Source organism: Ambystoma mexicanum, chromosome 11, assembly GCF_040938575.1.
Source record: "Ambystoma mexicanum isolate Mex_15411 chromosome 11, UKY_AmexF1_1, whole genome shotgun sequence".
NCBI lineage: Eukaryota > Metazoa > Chordata > Amphibia > Caudata > Ambystomatidae > Ambystoma > Ambystoma mexicanum.
The window spans coordinates 392716631-392738831 of record NC_090934.1 but is presented as its reverse complement, the minus strand read 5'-3'; the positions used below and the strand labels follow the sequence as shown (position 1 = coordinate 392738831).

General features: G+C 45.0%; 1 long non-coding RNA gene across 1 annotated transcript in view; it reads right to left on the bottom strand.

Annotated features, from left to right (window-relative positions):
• The window catches only part of LOC138503426 (uncharacterized), a 32578-nt gene extending 11773 nt beyond the window's left edge, over window positions 1-20805 (bottom strand). Inside the window, exon 1 of the long non-coding RNA XR_011279635.1 lies at window positions 20298-20805. This is a non-coding gene — a long non-coding RNA (uncharacterized lncRNA). The remainder of the gene's footprint in view (window positions 1-20297) is intronic.
• Window positions 20806-22201: the final 1396 nt, after the last annotated feature.

The window sequence follows — 22201 nt, the reverse complement described above, 5'->3', positions numbered from 1 at the left end:
ACCCTCCCCAACCTACATCGTCTTGAGCTTCCGGTTATTGGTGTGAATAACAATTTTAGATTTTGACCCATTGATCATTTCATTTTTTAGAGATGGCATACCCGATGAAAAGATTCTACTTTCTCTGGAGGGGTAAGATCAGAGAATAAAAGGCTGTCTACAAAGGCTAACCAATTTATTTTGGCAGTTCCCAATTTAACAGGATGTGTGGTTTTGCCCTCCATAATTCCTCCAAGTCAGCAATACAGAGATGAAAGAGGGTGGGTGGTAGTACGCAGCTTTGTCTGAGAGCGATGGAAGTGGCAATCGTTGTGACAACGCACTCTCTCTCTCGTCAAACGTATCCTTAATGTAGCGTGAGAGTACAAACATGCCAATAGGTTTACTAGGGGATTGGGGATTTTCCAGTTCAGTAATATATCCCATAATTTGTATCTTATTACATGATCAAATGCATTTCTCATATCCATAGAAGCAATTTATCCTGTGCCTAAGCACGCTTTGTTTTACCTCCGCCAAAAAATTATTCATGATAACACCAATGAGGGAGGTCCCACAAATGCCCTAAAACCTATTTGAAAAAGTGAGAGGAGATCTCATTTCTCTGCCCATTTATTTAAGCCCCTCAGTATCAACGAGGCAAAGAGTTTAGTAGAAGCATCCAATAAGGCTACCGACCTATAATTTGATTGGCACGCTGGATCCCCCTTCTTGAAAATCAGAATGATACAGGACGTGCACCAAGAGGGGGAAGACCAATGTATTCATCACTTCCATGAGCAGTGAGTGCAAAATTCCTGACCATAGTGCCAGGTCACTTTTATTGGTGACTGGAGCAAGGCTGTCTGGTCCAACAGCCCTAGAGGTTTTTGCCTTGAGAATTGCCATATAAACATCCTCCCGGGACCATTGAAAATCAGGTAATGCAGTATATTTAACTTTACCAAAGATTGGAGGCTGGTAGTCCCCCTTTTTTGCATATAATTCCTCATAGTAGATCACTCATCTTTTTTCGTCAATAATGCAAGAATCCGCGGGAGCAATATTCCCTGTGGTCTTGTTAGTAGGTTCACAAGATTTCGATATGTGCGTTTTGCATAGTACCCTCAGTGCTATTTGAGTATCTCGTAAGTTTGCATGAAGTCTCAGAGCCTTTGTGAAGTTTCTACATGTCTGCAGAATTTTTTAATGGGAGGGTCTAAGAGCAGCCGGGCCCAGTTTGCTTCTGCCTCGCAGGTCCCTAAGCTCTTTCCTTTTATTACGTTTTGCATCGCCGCCCTATCATCATAGGTGTGCAAGTGCCTTTTGGGAACTATTACCCCGCCTTTCTTACAGATATTTTTCATACACCTCAAAATCCTCTCATTGATAGACCCAACAGCGAATGCCTCATACGGAGGTTCCTGGTTAGAGTGAAAACAACAGTCAGAGACTAGATTGGAAATCTTTAGTAGGGCACCAAATTCATTCGTCCGTTATATCCCATCGTTTTATAACACACAAAAACGGACTACGGAGCGCTCTCTAGTACACAACAGTTTGAGCCAGAGTTACCCATAAAGCCGCTAAGGCTGTCCCTAAACAAAAGCACGCCCTGATCCTATCGGGGGTACTGTCCCCAGGGAGATGGTGATGTGTCGCCTATCTAAAAGAAAAGGGTGAGAAATCTGTCCCTACAGTACGCAATCACTTAGGCGTCAAAGTTCATTTTATAAAAACCCACAGGAATGATAACCTATGACAGGAGAAATAGGGTTCCTGTCTCGATATGCTCATGAGATGAACATTGCTAAGGGGAATTTCCTATTATTTTAATAGCCAACATTGCAATACGTTATCAGGGCATATGTGCTGGGTGCCCATGGATGTCTATAATATCCTGCCACATTGCAGGGCGAGGGCAAGGTCCATAGAGCTCAAAATCCCTGTCTACAAAAACGGGTATCGGTTCTTTACCAAGTACGTATCCTATGAGCTTTTAGTGGATATCGTAAACATCAAGAAAAAGGTCGACCAGTTTCGATGACTATGGCAAATGATTTCATCTTCAGGACCAGGTCAATAAATCATGGGCATTATTTCCTTAAACCCATATTTTAGGATTAGGCCATCGTCAGTATCCTAGGGAGAAGAGGAACACAGATAAAGCCAAATAAGCTACATCTTCAAAGGGCATAGGGTTTTAGAGACGACCAAACAGTTAATCTGATGTCAGCCTTTGCAACAAGGCATATGCCATAATTGCAGACACTTCAAAGAAAGAAACGGCTCCCACCAGGTATGTGATGGGCCCTTCTTATAAACTCCTCCCATTCACCGTGTGTTTACTGGCATGCGCCACACCTACATTGCTGTCATTCTCTATACAAAGCTGGTATCATTTGCTTGTGCATTACCTAGGTTCCATGGTGCTATGAAGGAGGAGAATCATAAAGACTGGAAAAGTCATGTCCTCGCCCAAGGGTTTTCCTGTGTTGCCTACAGGAGGTGAGGGCAAACCATGTGCAAGTATAAGTATCCGGCTGGCAGCAGTTAGAAATTCACATGAGGTCAAGTGCTGCAAGGCCAAGGCGTCTAAAGCATCAGAAGATGCATAGTCCTACCCGTGGCAGGCAAAAACATCTCCTCCATACGGATCCGACGCCACCGTCAGGTATGTCGGCAGGCGCAGAGCACGCAAAACGCTGTGCGTGTTCAACATGCGCTGGCCCCTTTGTCTACATAGTTTTGGGCGGAGCCTCAAGATCACTGCAGAGATTACCTCTATGCGGCCGGCCACCTTGGATAGGAGCAATGCGCAATGCGAGTGCCTGTAAAATGTCTATCCTGAACATCTGGTGTTTAAGCCTTGAGGCAAGGGGGAAGGAAGTGGGAGAAACATGGGGGTATGATTTGTTTGGAGGTTCTTTTGGTGTCTCATTGATTAGAGTGAAACATGCCATCCCCTGTGGCCCTTGTGAGCATAATACAAAGGACACAGTTCCACCTCAGAATTAGACCTCCTCTATATAGAGTTCTAGCTGCTAGCAACAATAGCTGAATTTCACGTTTTTGTAATGATATGTCAATATTAACATTAATAGTAGAATGATCACTATATTGTAATCATTCAGTTGAGAGGGTGGAACATATTGGGACTAGATTAGAAGAAATGTAAACATGATCTGTCCAGGTATAATTCCGATCACAATTCCAACGAGGAAAATGTTGAAGTATGTATCCATTCCCTAGGTACTATCAGTTGGAGGTCACACGTATTCATGTAAGTATCTCATATCATCCCCCTAGCAATTGCACCATTCACACTTTGACCAGGCGTCCAGGGGGGGCAAAGTTATAGGGGGGTCCCAAAACTTTTTTTTCCCATAGACTGAATGGGAAAAAACTTTGCGCACGGCCACAGGCCAAACCGCTGGACGGATTTACACCAAATTTGCGGCAGGAGCGAGGGCTTGGTCCCAAAAGCGTGCTTTTGCAAATTTGGTGTAAATCCGTCCAGTAGTTTTTAATAAAATGACCAAAACGTAAGACAAAAAAATTAGTGATATCTGTGTTCGCTTCGCAGACAGACTTCCCTGTTCGCTCCGCGGACAGCACCCCGATTGGCCCATGGCCTTGCGTCATGTCCGCGGACATGCGACGTGTTCGCTGATTGGACGGCGAGGTGCGTAGAGCATGTCAGATTTTCTGTGGCGCCCGCCATCTTGTATTCGCCGTCGACCGCGTACAGCGCGGTGAAACGTGGATAAAAAATTGTATTTAGTGCCGTGTGTTGGTGTGTAAGAGTGTTTAGGGAGGGTGGGGGAGTATGAGATAGGGTCAATGTTTTGTTTTTTTATGTGCTAGACGTTTTTGTTGCGTTCAATTTGTCCGCGGAGAACACGGCTGTTCTGACATTTTGTAAATAAACTAAATGGTGGGGTGGTTAGAGGACGGAGTATGTGTCATTTTTGTTCGCAAGGAAGGTACAAATGAGCTATGAACACTCGCGGTGTACTTAATTGTTAGTAAATACACAAACTGGGGGTGTCCTCAGGACGCTGTCCATATTGTAATCTGTCTAGTGGAATGTGTTCTAAGAACACTCGCGGTGTCCCGAAATGGTTTCAATTACACAAAATGGGGGTGTTCTGAGAACGTTGTTTGTATTGTTCGTTGTCAGGGTGAAAGTGTTTTAAGACCACTCCTTTTGTCCGCTAATAGTACAATTCCCTATGGGCGTCAACCGACTTTTTGTCCACTAAAGAAATGATAAATCCGGCTGGTGTGCGCCGACATTATGTGATAATCCTATGACTGGCGATATTGACCTGGCTGACTTGCTTTTGCGACACTAAATCATATCTCCCGCCCCTAAGCCTGATATTATCAAAGCATTCATATTCCCTGCCTCTCTCCGTGACGTTACAGGGTGCGTCATCAAACGCGCCCAGTCATCTCCAGTCCTACGCGACTTTACACAGAATCCGGAAGACAACACACATTATGTCACAACACAGCGCGCCACAATTCAGAATATGAAACTGTGATTTAAAAGCAAACAGCAAGATTATAAATTTTGTAAAGTACATTTATTTGACATCAAATGTTTAGAGAATATTCAGCAATTTGCATTTGTCTTTGTTGTCGATCCGCAAAAGTTAATGTTGCGGCACACGATGTTCCTTTGCGGTACAGAGGGTGTTAGATCAGTTTACAACTCAGTGCGCCACAAATCGGAATATGAAACTGTGGTTTAAAAGTAAACAGCAGGATTGTACATTTGGTAAAGTACATTTATTTCACATGAAATGTTTAGTGAATATTCAGCGATTTGCTATTGTCTCTGCTGTCGATCAGCAAAAGTTTATTTTGAGCCACGCGTTGTTCCTTTGCGGTAGATAGGCTGTTGGTTTATGATAAAAGCAGTAAATGGTCGCTCTGATAATCAGAAGGTTGCTCCAACAACGAGCCATTAGACCACCCTATTGGTTGGTATGTTGTTTGTAGCCGCTAGTACTGCGTAAGGGCATATTGGTCCTTGGTGATTGTCCCATAAAATGGTGAGGGCCATGAAGTTGCATATTTGGAGCTGCACCTGGCAGTTGAAGACCCCATCCGCTGGAGTCTGTAAATCGTGACATAGGCAAAATGGGGCCACATGCCTGTTTTAAAAAACATAAATTAGTCTCACCAGCCGATCTTCATTAAAAATCATCATTTTATTTATTAGGGCGTGAAACTATTTGCTATCGAAGATAGTGAAACAAAGTATGTTAATAATAAAATAATAATATTTTCCCATTCATATAGTGCTAAGAACCGTGAGGTATCTAAGCGGTGCTTATTATTAACCACGGTGTGGTGCTCATTTATCGACCACGGAAGGATGAAAGGCTGAGTTTGGCCTTGCCGGGATTCGAACTTGCGTTAGCAAGGTGTGCACGGATGTCAAAGCGAGCGTTGTACTCGCTGTGCCACTTGACAGGCTACAGTGAAGTGGCACAGCGAGTAGAGCGCTTGACCTCCTATAGACTGGTTACATTATTTCTATTAACCCACCCTGTGTCGTCTGCCTTTTTCAGAGCCCTCTAAACGACAGGGGATCGATTTGGCGGTGATAGTGCGCGGTAGAAAACATTATGCCACTTTCAACAAACAAGTTCAACTTGAGCGGTCTTTAATGCTACGCTATTGTAATTATATTTGGTATAAAATAATCTAAAGGGTTACTTACAATACAATTGCAATTTCCATTGTCTACGAGTAGTGCAGTCCCAAAATACGACTCCGCGTGTGCGAACGATCTTTCGCATAGTGATATAATATATAAAAGTGGTTTCGTTTCAGAAATTTCATCCTTATCTTCTCTTACGTTTTAGCAACACTCCTTCAAGAGAAGTCTTTCATCACAATCTCTGTCTGTCAAGGTCAAAACACAATACAACCTTATAGTCCGCTTCGTGAGCCTCTCTGAGGCCCGAGAAAAAAATGGAAGCAGCTGACCTTCACTGTGAACGAGCATAAATTCTTACTTTGCAACATTCTGTGTAAAGCCATCTGTGAGAAGTTGGTTTTTGCACGCCATGTTTGTATATTGTTTGCGTGATATTAAAAAAAAGTTTGTTTAAGGGACGTTATGGTTCTAAGTACAGCCGAAAGACGCCTGAAAATCGCAAGTTATGGTGAGCTATGAAAAATAACTCGCGCCACCACCGTGCACTGCTAAGACTAACACCCAGGACATCAAAGATGACATCGCAAATTTCATTGATGAAATCACTGATGACATCACATGTGTATGTACTTTTCATGGAATTTGTGTACTAGGGATTTTTATAATAATGTTGCGAAAAAAGTGTCAAGGATATTGCAATAAATATCATACCATTATTAGTGCTTTGAACGAAGCATTGATATAAATAGCATTGTATTATGGGATTCTATCTAGTATACTGAGCTACTAATGGAGAAACATAGCATTGTGTGCAGAGTACAAGATGAAAGTATATTATTTGTAATGTTAATATGTTGAATAATTAAATGATAATTGTCCTGAAATGTTCGAAAATTCACAAAATGGGGGTGTTCTGAGGACGTTATTCGTATTGTGTGATTGCTTAGCTGTATGCAATGAGGGAATGGCACAGAGAGTAAAGTGGACGCCGTCCGCGGACAACGCGGCTGTTCGTGGACAGGGCGTGCCACATCCGGGTTTTTCCAGGAAATCCAACATGGAAAGAAGACTGTACGGATCAGCCAATCAGATGTTGAGGTTGTGGATTTGTGTTGAAAGAGACTGTGTGTAGTGAAGATGGATGAAGTGTAGAAAGTTGGGGTGTTGGTGCTCAGAGATATGTTTGTGCATCGTTTACAGCAGTATGCTGAATGCAGGCATGTTGCAAAGAACTTTGATGTGAAAGGAGTGGAGGTGGTGTGGAGCACTGTGCCTAATTGCAATGTACAGGGAATTGTACAGGTTTGTGAGGATATGGCCACGATGAACAGTCCGCATGTGGTAGTTTTGCACTATGGTGCTTTCCATTTGGGCAACGTCAGTGCCCCTACTTTGTGGGCTGATTTGGAATGCTTCAAGCCGTAATGAAGATCCTTCCAAATGCGAAAGTAATTTTTTCTGGATTACTACCTACGGCAATATGGGACAATAGTTCAGTTTTTTGTCCTCAGCAAAACATTGCTAGGTGTGTCATCAACCGAGGCATGTGTGGCTTCATGCTTAGAGCTGGTATGTTCTTCTGTAATAATATTGATGCCAGTAATGCTGTTAATTTTAAAGCAGATGGTATTTCTTTATTTTTTGCGGGAAATGCCTTTCTATTTTGGAATGTAAGGGTTGCCTTGGAGAAGGTTATGTGAAGATTTTAGGAGTAAAGTAAGAAAAAAAAACAAGAAAAAAATACAAAATAACAGGTGTCTGTCAAGCATCTGTAAAAAACCCCAAAAAAAACAGCTCTTTTCAGAGCCAACTTCAAAGAGAAATGGGGCACACTATTTAAATTTACATTCACCACGCTCAGATTTTCGATATGTCCGCGGACATGGCGGTAGTCCGCGGACATGAAAATAAATCACTACGCGTGGGTTAGTATGTTCTATGTTACATGTATATGAAGTCAGGGATATTATGGTTAAGTTGTGCTACTAAAAACCTATCAAATGCAGTGAAAAAACTTTGTTAAAGGGACGTTATGGTTAAGTTGCGCTACTAAAAACCTATGAAATTCAGTAAAAAAACTTTGTTAAAGGGACATTATGGTTAAGTTGCGCTACTAAAAACCTATGAAATTCAGTGAAAAAACTTTGTTAAAGGGACGTTATGGTTCAAAGTAAAACCGAAAACCCCCTGAAATTCGGCAGTTATGGTAACATAAGCAACCATAACTCGCGCCACAATGCACTGCTAACACTAACACCCAGGACATCAAAGATGACATCACAAATGTCATTGATGACATCACTGATGACATCACATGGCTGGCTCTCCCTTTTTTATCCTTTACTGACATATCGAAGCCATATACTTTTCTTCAGTAACAGTCAGGAAGTAAAAATTGAAAAGGTACTATATATGTAGACTTAGGGCCAAGTCACATCATATGAAACATATACATAGCGGAAGACACAGGCTTAAAAGAGAGCAATCCCTTCTGTGCATGAAGATAATCATTAGGGTTATCAGCACTTTCTCATAGTTTTATTTTTATTACTCTACCTTCCCTGTATATGCTCATATTTGTATACATTATACTCACTCTCCTTTCCTTTGTGTGCAGTCACATCATGTGATACACATACATATGGTAAGTAACAGCTTTGAAACAGAGCAATAGTTTCTCTGCATAAAGACAATCAGTTAGGTTATGAACTCTTTCTGCTACTATTTCTGCTTTTTTGTTTACTTCACTGTCCCTGCATATACTCATATTTGTATGTGTTGTTGTCTCTTTGTGTTTTGTCTGTAATAATTATGGGTTTTATTATCTACTTATTACATGTTTCACAGTACGCAAAACTCTAATAAGAAAGCAGTTATCATTTCAGTATTCAACATGGCAAGATTATGAATATGGCACCTTCATCATGTATGCTGCACACACTGCCTATGTTTCTGCATGAGTAGCTTAGTATACTGGATAGAACTTCATAATAGAATGCTATTTATATCAATGCATTGCTTAATGCACTACTTAGTCAAATCAATTGCAACTGCAAGGTCCACACAAGGGCGGCACACTTGTCCTCTAGTAGTAGCTTTCGAAAAAAGCTTTGAATCCCTCTACGTGCAAGGGATCAATAGACATTGTTTCCCAGAATAGCAATATGTTCTTTTCAAGGAAAATAGGTTTCGTTGCTGTTGCCTTAACAATATTCTTCAACTCAAAGGAATTCCAGAATTAACGTTTGAGACCCCCGAAGATGAAGATGGGAAAATAAGGGTTTTTCCATAGTGTTCAAAATGACTGCAAGCCAGGAGTAGTCGGAAGTAGAACATGAAAAAGAATCCTGAGCCCAGGTATTAACCACTGTTCTTTTGGAGAACCCAATATCTCTATTGATAATTAACAGTGGGGACTTAAATTCTGCATTGGGGGTATGGTAAAAGAAAGAAGTAATATGTCTTGGTCCAGGGAAAGCAATTTGGTCAAACACAATGGAAAATATCCCTCTGTTGCCAACCAATCCTTGCTACAATGTTCAAATGAAAATGGACTATCATTTTATCCAAGCCATTGTCAGGTATCTCCACCCGGTCTATGTCCCCAGAGTGGATAATTCTTAGATCCAGGATCCTACAAAAAATGTGAAGAAACTTGGATCTATTTAAGCTTAGTGAGCTGTTAACCTGAACAATATTGTCAAGACCAATAGGCCTTTCATCATAACTTGTGTGCAGATTTATGCTGTCATTGTTATCATGACCCTCAGGATGGCTTGATTTATCCGGTTTTAGTGGATAGGGCTTAGATCGAGGGTGAGAATGAGAGTTATTAGGACTTTCTGGTTCGCATTCTTCAATGGAAGGTTGTTGAAGGAGTAGGGACAGATCTTTGTCTGCCTCCTGTTCATCTTCCTCCAGAGTGTTAGTTTGCTGTTCTTTAGAACCAGGAAAGAAGTGATTGTGTTTTGCTTCATGTCCGCTTGCTTGCCCCTCTTCCATTAGGGACCAGCCAGTGGTTTTAGAGAAGGAATAGCTTCCGTGGCACCCTTCATTCCGTAGATTACCAGTCATTGTATGGCCAGTTGGCTGGGTGTTTAGATCAATAATCTCATTGTGCGTGGCCAGTGAGTGCACATGTATTTCCTGTAGATCTGTTCTCGTTGTTGTTAAAATTTTTCTGGTTTCTAGGCTTTGTGTTCATTGGAACACATTACTGCTTCTTCTTCTTTGGCTTCCTTACTCTCTACGTCTTCTCCACGATCCACACCACATCCTTGTTGACTAAAGGGGCTTCGGTGAGGGGGAGCCCCTTGTCCCTCTCACCCAACATATTGTCCTTTTGCATGATGTAAGAGACCTCAATGTTGTTTATATCAGTTGGAGACAGAGGAATGACTGATCCAAAAAGGTCAGGAGAGCGTCTAAGTATTTCGTTGAAGTTCAAGAGCAGTGTGGGACTATCAGTCTATACCACCTCATCATAGTTGAATTTTTCCAAGGGTGAGACAATCTCTGCTAATATTATTTTTAACCAGTTGTGGGTGGAGATTCCTAAAACGCCTCATTTTCCCTTGTATCATCACTAGTTTTATTGCATTGTCTTGGACAATGTCCTTCATATCATCATAGAGTTGTAAAATAGATGCAAGCACCAAGTACAACGCTGAAATAGAAGCAGGATCTAGTAGATCCAAGTTTTGAAGAATGTTGGATTCCCTGCAGAGTTGCACTTTTCAGTAAGTAAGGTAATCATCAGGAAAATGCAGTGGCTTGGTGGCCGAGTGAGGAATATGTTGTATGGGAGCTAGAATAACTGGTTCATTCAAGTCCTGGCCATGGGGTACTTGACTCAGATTACCACATAGTCTCAAAAAGATTCGTCCAGAATAATAGAGTCTGCCAGATCCTCAGCCGGAGTCTGATCCAGGATTTCTGTAAATTGCACAAGAGTAGCCTGAGATGCTGTGAACCCAACTGTGTTCATCAAAGAATCACTCTGTGTAGTTTGATTATCAAGGGCCTTAATCAGAATTTCTGGCTGTTACATTGTCTCTGAGGGCGTTTCCAATGCAATAACAGCCAAAGGAATTGGGGGCAGTGAGCCACACACAGGAGAGGTTTGGCTCAGATGTATAGTCATACTCGGAGTCACATTGCTAATACTCCTGAGACTATAAGAGGACTGTGGGAGGGACATGCTCAAATGAGAAGGTGGGAGGAGGGTCTTGCGCTAAAAGAATAACAAGCCTATCAGATATTAATGTCAACACTAAGTAGCACTTACTTATAGATGGATTCCGGGCCATCTTACCCCCTGGGACCACCACGGACCCCTTCGGACCACCACAGACCGCACTGGAAAGGGCTTTTGAAGAAAAGCACTGCCTCTCCCAGCATGTCCGTGCCAGCTCTCAGTGCCCTTAAAGGTGTACCCACTAATCCAGCATTCAAAGGGGAGCGCTAGAGAAACAGAGTTAGAACAAATTGGAACACCCACAAATATCAAGCAGTGTCTCTCCTCAGCCACCATAGACCACTTGCACCCACTTCCTCCCGAACGAATTCTAAGCTTTCCACTCACACCATGCGTTCAGACTGATACATCCATCAGATGCATGGTATAGAACTAATGCTAAGCCTTTCTCTCACGCCATGAGCTCTGAGTGATCCAGCTGTCAGGTGCAGGCCCTGGACCCAATTCTAAGCTCTTCCCTCCCACCAAGAGCTCAGACTGATACATCCATCAGATGCATGGTATAGATCTAATACTAAGCCCTTCTCTTACACCATGAGCTCTGAGAGATCCAGCTGTCAGGTGCAAAACCTGGACCCGAATTTAAGCACTTCCCTCCCACCATGAGCTAAGACTGATACATCCATCAGATGCATGGTATAGAACTAATGCTAAGCCTTTCTCTCACACCATGAGCTCTGAGTGATGCACCCATGAGCCCATGAGACTCTTACAGCATGAGCTCAGACTTATACCTCCATCAGATACACGGTATAGAACGAATTCTAAGCCCTTCTCTCACATCGTGACCTCTGAGAGATCCAGCCGTCAGGTGCAAACCTGGACCCAGTTCTAGCCCCTTCTCTCACACTGTGAGCTCTGAGGGACAGAGCATCAGTTTCATAGTCTGGAACTAATTCTAAGCCCTTCTCTTGCACCATGATCTCTGAGAGATCCAGACATCAAGTGAAAAATCTGGAACCAATTCGAAGCACTTCTCTCACACCACACTTCTTTCACAGCAGGAGGGCTAGGTGATACATCCACCAGAATGCACAGATTAGAACCAATACTAAACCCCTCTTTCACACAGTGAGCGTGGAATGATAACAGCCATCAGGCGCATAGTCCAGAACCAACTCTAATCCCCTTTCTCACATCATGAGCACTGGGTGATACGGGCATCAGGCGCACAAACCAGAACCAATTCTAGGCCATTCCCATACACCATGAGCTCTGAGTGATAAAGCTGTCCACCTGATTGGACAGTCCGGAACACATTTTAAGCCATTCTCTCACACCACAGCTGTGACTGATACGGCCATCAGGGGGACAGTCTAGAACGAATTATAAGCACTTCCCTCACACCATGAGCTCTGATTGATACACCCATCAGGTGCACAGTCTAGAACCAATTCTAAGCCCTTCTCACATACCATGAACCCTGACACAGCCAGCAGGTGCACAGTCTGGAACCAATTCTAAGCCCTTCTCTAACACCACGCCTCTCTCACAAGAGTGATACATCCGTCAGATGCACAGTCTAGATGAACTAATACTAAGCCCTTCGTTCATACCACAAACTCTGAGTGACACAGCCATTAGATGCACAGTCCAGAACTAAATCTAAGCCCTTATAACATACCATGAACTCTGAATGACACAGCCATTAGGTGTGCAGTCCAGAACCATTTCTAAGCCCTTCGCTCACACTGTGAACTCTGAGGGACACAGCCATCAGGTGCACAGTCTAGAACCAATTCTAAGCCCTTCTCACATACCATGAACTCTGAGTGACACAGCCATCAGGTGCACTGTCCAGAACCAATTCTAAGCTCTTCTGTCACACCGTGAACTCTGAGGGACACAGCTGTCAGGTGCACAGTCTAGAACCAATTCTAAGCCATTCTCACATACCGTGAACTCTGACTGACACAGCCATCAGGTGCAGAGTCTAGAACCAATTCTAAGCCGTTCTCTCAAACTGTGAACTCTGAGGGACACAGCCATCAGGTGCACAGTCTAGAACCAATTCTAAGCCCTTCTCACATACCATGAACTCTGAATGACACAGCCATTTGGTGTGCAGTCCAGACCAATTCTAAGTCCTTCTCTCACACTGTGAACTCTGAGGGACACAGCCATCAGGTGCACAGTCTAGAACCAATTCTAAACCCTTTTCACATACCATGAACTCTGAGTGACACAGCCTACAGGTGCACTGTCCAGAACCAATTCTAAGCCCTTCTGTCACGCCGTGAACTCTGAGGGACACAGCCGTCAGGTGCAAAGTCTAGAACCAATTCTAAGCCGTTCTCACATACCATGAACTCTGAGTGACACAGCTACCAGCTGCACAGTTTAGAACCAATTCTGAGCCCTTCTCTCATACCATACACTCTGAGTGACACAGCCACTAGATGCGCAGTCTAGAAACAATTCTAAGCCCTTCTCTCAGACCATGAACTCTGAGTGACACAGCCAGCAGGTGCACAGTCTTGAACCAATTCTAAGCCCTTCTCTAACACCACACCTCTCTCACACCAGTGATACATCCATCAGATGCACAGTCTAGAAGAACTAATGCTAAGCCCTTCGTTCACATCATGAGCTGTGAATTATACAGCCATCAGGTGCACAGTTTAGAACCAATTCTCAGCCCTTCTCTCATACCATGAACTCTGAGTGACACAGCCATCAGGTGCACAGTCTAGAACCAATTCTAAGCCCTTCTCACATACCATGAACTCTGAGTGACACAGCCATCAGATGCACAGTCTAGAACCAATTCTAAGCTGTTCTCACATACCATGAACTCTCAGTGACACAGCCATCAGGTGCCGAGTCTAGAACCAATTCTAAGCCGTTCTCACATACCATAAACTCTGAGCGACACAACCACTGGATGTGCAGTCTAGAACCAATTCTTAGCCCTTCTCTCATACCATGAACTCTGAGTGACACAGCCACTAGGTGCACTGTGTAGAACCAATTCTAAGCCCTTCTCTCATACCCTGAACTCTGAGTGACACAGCCAGCAGGTGCACAGTCTGGAACCAATTATAAGCCCTTCTCTAACACCATACCTCTCTCACACCAGTGATACATCCATCAGATGCACATTCTAGAAGAACTAATACTAAGCCCTTCGTTCACATCCCAAGCTGGGAATTATACAGCCATCGGGCGCATAGTCTAGAACCATATCTAATCCCTTTTTTCACATAATAAGCTCTGGGCGATAAAGCCATCAGGTGGACAGTCTAGAACTAATTTTGAGCCAGTCTCTCACAACATGAGCTCTGAGTGATACAGCAATCAGATGCAGATTTTAGAATTAGGACTATTGGCAGATCAATAGTTGATTCAGTGGTATTCATGATTACCCTGATGTGCCGAGGATAACACGTCTTATATGCAGGCAGTTTTCTACACTATTTGCACCAATGCTGAGGGGGAACCACGGGCACATGGTTCAGAACTCTGTGCTAGTGGCGCAGGAGGTCTTCATGGAGTCTGCTGTTATATTTAGAGAGAGCCATTTCTCCTGGAATTAAATTGTGCAGCAAGATGGAGAATTCGATCACACATGGGGAGCTGGGCCGCCTGCAATGGGGATCATATGTTAGGCCTGTAATTGAGACGCGGGGAAACCAGAGCATATCATTTTCCTTTTGGAATCAATGATCAAGGCATTCTGCTCTGGCCCTGGATAAGTTCTGCCACATACACCACTTCCACCCAGAGCAAAGATAATCATCGCTCCAGCCAAAAATGTGCCACTCTCACCCGGAGCACGGTCTGTCAAGCACTCATTCAAACATACACCACGCTAGGCTAGAGCGAGGGAAATAATCTCCAACCATGCAGACATACACACCGCAGCTACCTCGAGCAAGGTCTGTCAACCACTCATTCAAACATACACCACGCTAGGCTAGAGCGAGGGAAATAATCTCCAACCATGCAGACATACACACTGCAGCTACTTTGAGCAAGGTCTGTCATGCACACATTCAAACATAGACGACTGTCACCCAGAGGGAGGGTAATCACATACACCAATCCTACCTGGATCAAGGTCTGTTATCCACTTGTTTAAACAAACACACACCATTCCTGCCTGGAGCAAGGTCTGTCATCTACACATTCAAACAAACATACACCATTCCCGCCTGGAGCAAGGTCTGTTATCCACTTGTTTAAACATGCACACCACAGCTACCTGCAGTCCTCCACCCATTCAAACAAACATACACCATTCCCGCCTGGAGCAAGGTCTGTCATCCACCCATTCAAACAACCATACGCCATTCCCACCTGGAGCAAGGTCTGTTATCCACCTGTTTAAACAAACATACACCATTCCCGCCTGGAGCAAGATCTGTCATCTACACATTCAAATAAACATACACCATTCCCGCCTGGAGCAAGGTCTGTCATCTACCCAATTTAACAAACATACACCATTCCCGCCTGGAGCAAGGTCTGTCATCCACCCATTCAAACAAACATACACCATTCCCGCCTGGAGCAAGATCTGTCATCTACACATTCAAACAAACATACGCCATTCCCGCCTGGAGCAAGGTCTGTCAACCACTCATTCAAACATACACCACGCTAGGCTAGAGCGAGGGAAATAATCTCCAACCATGCAGACATACACACTGCAGCTACCTCGAGCAAGGTCTGTCATGCACACATTCAAACATAGACGACTGTCACCCAGAGCGAGGGTAATCACATACACCAATCCCACCTGGATGAAGGTCTGTTATCCACTTGTTTAAACAAACACACACCATTCCTGCCTGGAGCAAGGTCTGTCATCTACACATTCAACAAACATACACCATTCCCGCCTGGATCAAGGTCTGTTATCCACTTGTTTAAACAAGCATACACCATTCCCGCCTGGAGCAAGGTCTGTCATCCACCCATTCAAACAAACATACACCATTCCCGCCTGGAGCAAGGTCTGTCATCCACCCATTCAAACAAACATACACCATTCCCGCCTGGAGCAAGGTCTGTTATCCACCTGTTTAAACATACATACTACAGCTACCTGCAGTCCTCCATCCATTCAATCATACACCATTCCCACCTGGAGCAAGGTCTGTCATCCACCCATTCAAACAATCATACACCATTCCCGCCTGGAGCAAGGTCTGTCATCCACCCATTCAAACAAACATACACCATTCCCGCCTGGAGCAAGGTCTGTCATCCACCCATTCAAACAAGCATACACCATTCCCGCCTGGAGCAAGGTCTGTCATCCACCCATTCAAACAAACATACACCATTCCCGCCTGAAGCAAGGTCTGTCATCTACACATTCAACCAAACACACACCATTCCCGCCTGAAGCAAGGTCTGTCATCTACACATTTAAACAAAAACACACCATTCCCACCTGGAGCAAGGTCTGTCCTCCACCCATTGAAACAAACATACACCACTCCCACCTGGAGCAAGGTCTGTCATCCACCCATTGAAACAAACATACACCACTCCCACCTGGAGCAAGGTCTGTCATCTACCTGAAATGAGGGCTATGACTCCTCCATTCAAACACACACCGCCCTCACCCATGTTCAGGGGGATCATCCACGTACTATAACATATTCCATTGCATCCCGAACCGAGGTTTATGACTCAGCCTTTCAGACATACATCACTCCTACCTACGGTATGGGTATAGTATCCATCTATTCAAGCAGACACGCCTCCAATGGCGGTAAGTCATCTGTCTATTAAACACAACCTGCCTCCACCAGGCGTAAGGGTAATCATCCGTCTAGTCAACCATGCACTGCCCCCACCCATAGTGAGGGTAAGTCATCCATCTAATCAAACATACCCTGCCTCCACTCATAGTGAGGGCAATCCTCCATATACAAAAAGCCATGGTGATAGCATTTCACCCATTCCTTAAATAATAATAATAATAATAATAATTAGGCTTTTATATAGCGCTACAAACCCGCAGGTATCTGAGCGCTGCTTATTATTACCCACGGTGTGTGGTGCTCATTTATCGACTTCGGAAGGATGAAAGGCTGAGTTTGGCCCCGCCGGGATTCGAACCTGCGTTAACAGGCTCTGCACGGGTGTCAAAGCGGGCGCTCTACTCGCTGTGCCACTTGACCGGCTTAAATCATATCATACACACTCTCACTCACCAATCTATTCAAACATATGTCACCTCCACACATAGTGTGGGTAATCATCCATCTGTTCAAACACACAATGGGCCTCATTACAAGTCCGGCGGTAGCCGTGCCGGAAAAACCGGCAAGCTGCCGCCGGACCTGTAATACCATTCCACCTCTGTGATTGCCGGAATCACCGGGGCATTACAACCCCGGTGACCTGGTAATTCCAGAGGTGGAATTCTGTAAATCCTCATTCCCATTGAGTCCCATAGGACTCCATGGTGATGGGGACCATGGAAACACCGGTTCTGTCCATGACAGAGCCGGTGTTTCCCTGTCCGCCTGCAGGCGGGTGGTGTTAATACCGCCAGGTCAGACCTGACAGAAGTGACACCTCCCGCCTGCAGGACTCTGAATCAGCCGGTCTGGAAACAACGGTGGTGGTGGTTTTACCGCCACCGTTCTTTCTGGACCGGCAGGGTCATAATGAGGCCCAATGTCTCTAATCATAGTGAGGATAATCATTCCTCTATTCAAACATACCCTGCCTCCACCCATAGTGAGGGTAATCACCCAACATTACAAACATACAATACCTGCACTCATAGTGAGGGAAATCTTCCATCTATTCAACCATGTACTGCCTTCATCCATAGGGAGGGCAATCACTCATCTATTCAAACATACAATGCCTCCATACATAGAGAGGGTCAACACTCATCTATTCAAACATACAATGCCTCCATCCATAGAGAGGGCCAACACTCATCTATTCAAACATACAATGCCTCCACCCGTAGTGAGGATAATAAACCATCTATGGAAACATGCACTGCCTCCCCCCATAGAGAGGATAATCACTCATCTATTGAAACATACACTGCCTCCATCCCTAGGTGGGGTAATCACTCATCTATTGAGACATACACTGCCTCCATCCCTAGGTAGGGTAATCACTCATCTATTGAAACATATGCTACCTCCATCCATAGGGAGGGCAATCACTCATCTATTGAGACATACACTACCTCCATCCGTAGGGAGGGTAATCACTCATCTATTGAAACATACACTGCCTCAATCCATGGGGAGGGTAATAACTCATCTATTGAAGCCTACACTGCCTCTTTCCACAGGGAGGGTAATTCTCTCATCTATTGAAAAATACACTATCTCCATCCACAGGCAGGGTAATCACTCATCTATTCAAACATACACTGCCTCCACCCATAGGGAGGGTAATCACTCATCTATTCAAACATACACTGCCTCCTTCCATAGTGAGGGTAACCACTCCTCTATTCAAACACACACTGTCTCCACCCATAGGGAGGGTAATTACTCATATATTCAAACATACCCTGTCTCCATCCATAGGGAGGGTAATCACTCATCTATTCAAACACACACTGCCTCCATCCACAGGGAGGTAAATCACTCAACTATTGAAACATACACTGCCTCCATCCACAGAGAGGGTCATCACTCATCTATTCAAACATACACCGCCTCCATCCATAGGGAGGTTAATCGCTCATCCATTCAAACATACAATGCCTCCACCTGTTGTGAGGATAATACACCACCTATTCAAACATATACTGCCTCCATCCATAGGGAGGGTAATCACTCATCTATTGAAACATACACTGCCTCAATCCACAGGGAGGGTAATTACTCATATATTCAAACATACAATGTCTCCATGTGTAGGGAGGGTAATCACTCATCTATTCAAACATACAACTTCTCCACCTGTAGTGAGGATAATACACCATCTATTAATACATACACTGCCTCCACCCATAGTGAGGTTAATGAACCATCTGTTTAAAACATACATCCCCTCCAGCCATTGTGAGGATAATCATATAAACATGCACCACTCCCAGACATGGTGAGGGCAGTTCATCCTTCCGTTTAAACACACATGACTCCTACCTGGATAGAGAGCTGTGACAATCCATTCAAAGGTACACTGCTTACTCTCATGATGAGGGCATGATTGCATGCATCACGCCCACTCGGGGCGAGACCTTTTAGCCATCCATTCAAACATACTCTGCCAGTGTAAAGTCAGGTTCACAGACAAAGGTGGCATCTAGATGTTTCCTTAAGCCGCTTCCATGAGCTTCCCAGGATTACAGCATAAGCAGGGAGAGTGATCAATCCATGCTCCTTGCCTGCCAAAAAATGGAATCAACCTGAAATTTCAATCTAATCGGATGGGATATCCGTAACTAGAACTCATTTTGGCAGCAGGACAATGTTGCCGAACATTAGAAGACTGGGGAATGTTGGCGCCAATGGGGAAACATCGCCCAGCTCCCAGGTGAATGAACTGAGAGGTGTACTGTTGTAAAAAGCCAGACAAAGGAGTAACTGACATGAACAAAGGCGTAACTGACATGAAGAATTCCCAAATCTGCAGGTGGTCTCACACCCAGGAGTGAGTTTTATCAAGATGGACACTGGTGAGGATGGGTGCGCCATGTGTCCTTAGGGTGCTGCCCATAAGAAGATGTGGCCCATTACAGCATTTGGCACCTATCAATGATGATGTTTCCGGTACCATGGCGCTCGGGGCATTCTTCTCTGGTCTTGACTCATGCACCGTGCAGAGGGATACGCCCCCCATCCCAGCTGTATGGAGCTCGACAGATGGATCCCTCTAACCCCCTCAGAAAACAAAAAGCTGGTCCACGCCCATCCCTCAGGCTTCAATTCTGTCCATGAGGCTACCATTGGAATCCCTCTCTCCCGTCTATCTCCCCCACCCGAGCAGTGGTTCACGCAGGTGCCATGCCAGCCACCTGTTCTGGGTATCCATCTTCCCCCAGCAATGGGCCAGGAGCCTACAATTGCAGTCCCCTTTCTTTAGTTTCTATCACCTGCCGCAGGAGTACACACGCTTGCCATTGCAGTGCCACTCCCTTGGTACGGTACTGCTCGGGACTTCGCGCCCCCGGCAGTACCGGACAACATGACTATATTTAGGAAAGGCTTTTGGCCTACAATGTTGCTTTTTTCCAACACGTTTTCCTTTCTCCCACCAGAAATATCCCTCATTGCCTTGCAAGTCACTGGTTAGAAAAATAACATTCTCAATCTTTCTTTTGCAAATTCTCCAGGGTGATTGGCCCAAAATGTTGCATTGCATGTGTGTCTGCCATGGCAGTCAAGCAGCCTCAGTACCTTTATCTGTGCCGTGGTCCCCACTCCAGCCATGGTTGTCACTCACCTTTTGTAGCTGTCCACCCCAACATGGGTCATGTGCCTCCCCCATCTTCGGAATCTGCATCTTTGATACAAGAATAGTGTTCACAGCAGTGGTTGCAATGCCTCCTGTTTTAGTCCCCTACCCAGGAGCTGATATACCAGAAGTCCTCATACCAGGGCCACTCAGTCCTCATACCAGGGCCACTCAGTCTTCATCCCAGGGACACTCAATCCTTGTACCAGGGCCCATCAGCCCCTCTGATCAGTAATTGTGTCATGGCCCAGAAGTCAGCATGCCAGGGACCAGCAGTCTGGGTACTAGGCGTCTGTGGTTTTCGTACCATCGTACAGCACCCCTTTTGGCAGAACCCAGGAGTGATCATGCCATGGCCGAGTGGTCCCTCCAGGATGTAGCAGCTCCCGTGCCATGACACACTGCTCCCTCCAAGGCCCAGCACTCTTTGCACCAGAGACCAGGGCAGCAGCTCAGCCCTTCTCTTACCGGAGGCAGAAAGAGGCAATACGAGCATAATTCTGCACCTCAAGATACTTGTAAATCAAAGAGGGAAGTCGGGCAGACTTCCTTTATTCACTTCGCTGAGTTGATGCTTCGAAGGGTTCTCCTTGTCAGGAGCTTCGCCATAACGGCTTTTGCACTTCCCAAAACAGGCCTCGGTTAAGTGGCATTGACTCAAGCCTTATTCACAAAAGTACATGGAGTGAAGCACGCGTTGTGCACTAAGAGACCTGCAGCCACCGCTGCGGAGGGGGCCCGCAGCCATCATCGGGATCCCACAGTCATCGCTGGTGACCCGCTCTATCAGCCAAGGAGCCTGCAGCCATCACAGTAGGACCCCACAGCCGTCACAAGGATTCCACATGCATCACTGGGGGTCTCATGGGTCTCATTAGTGTCCTAAGCCATCACTCGGGGTACCACCGTCATCAACAAGGGCGCCACAACCATCTGGGGGCTTCCACATCCATTACCAGGGGTCCCACAGCTATCACTGGTGATCACACAGTCATCATTGGGGGCCCCCCATGCCCATCACTGGATAGACCTACAATCTAAACCATCAGTGGTGACTCTCAATGCACCACTGGGAGAGACCTGCATCGATTACTGGAATGATGTCACATATACCACTGTCAAGGGTCTACATTCATTGCTGGGAGGATCGTCGCACACCTTTGTTCCGCATGGCGGGATGGGAAGCTTCTGGGTGCACAAGTGTAGCACACAGTAAAACAAGGATTTCTGTAGGGCTGTATTGTTATTGTAGAGATGAATGCAACACACAACACATTTTGCTATATCTGATCTGCTTTGATCACAAACTCACCATCGCCTCACTGCCCTAAGGGTGTCTGGCATGCTCAATATTCTGGTCTTTTGCGTCTCTGCTAAGGCCGGTCCCCATACTGAGAATCTATAAACACCACATCCTTCAAACTGATCGTTGGTGTATAAGGTAACTGACGTCATCGTCTTCTCCCTCCCCTTCAAGTCGGTTATGTTACTATGCTTTTGTACTGCGAAGGATCACCAACATAGTCGTTTCGAAGTATCAAATCCTTGTCTGAGGTGTGTTGTGCCTCTGCCTGGGGTAACCAGACCATAGTCTACTGGGAATAATAGCAGAAGAATGAACTAGGAGGGAGGGAAGGAGGGAGGGAAGGAGGAATGGAGTTTGTAGACGGAGCAAAGGAACTAGGCAGGGTTCAATACTTGCGTTAGTATCAATGCATGGTTGTCCATTTTATAACGATGATCTTCTAGGGAGAGGCAACATAGAAGAACGTGTGTGTGTATAGCTAACATATGCACAGGGATGGCATAGCCGTTTTGGAATATTATGAGATAGAGCTCCAGTAGTGTTCGGAGCGCTATAGGGAGGTTACATTGTCGAAGTATTCGTCGAA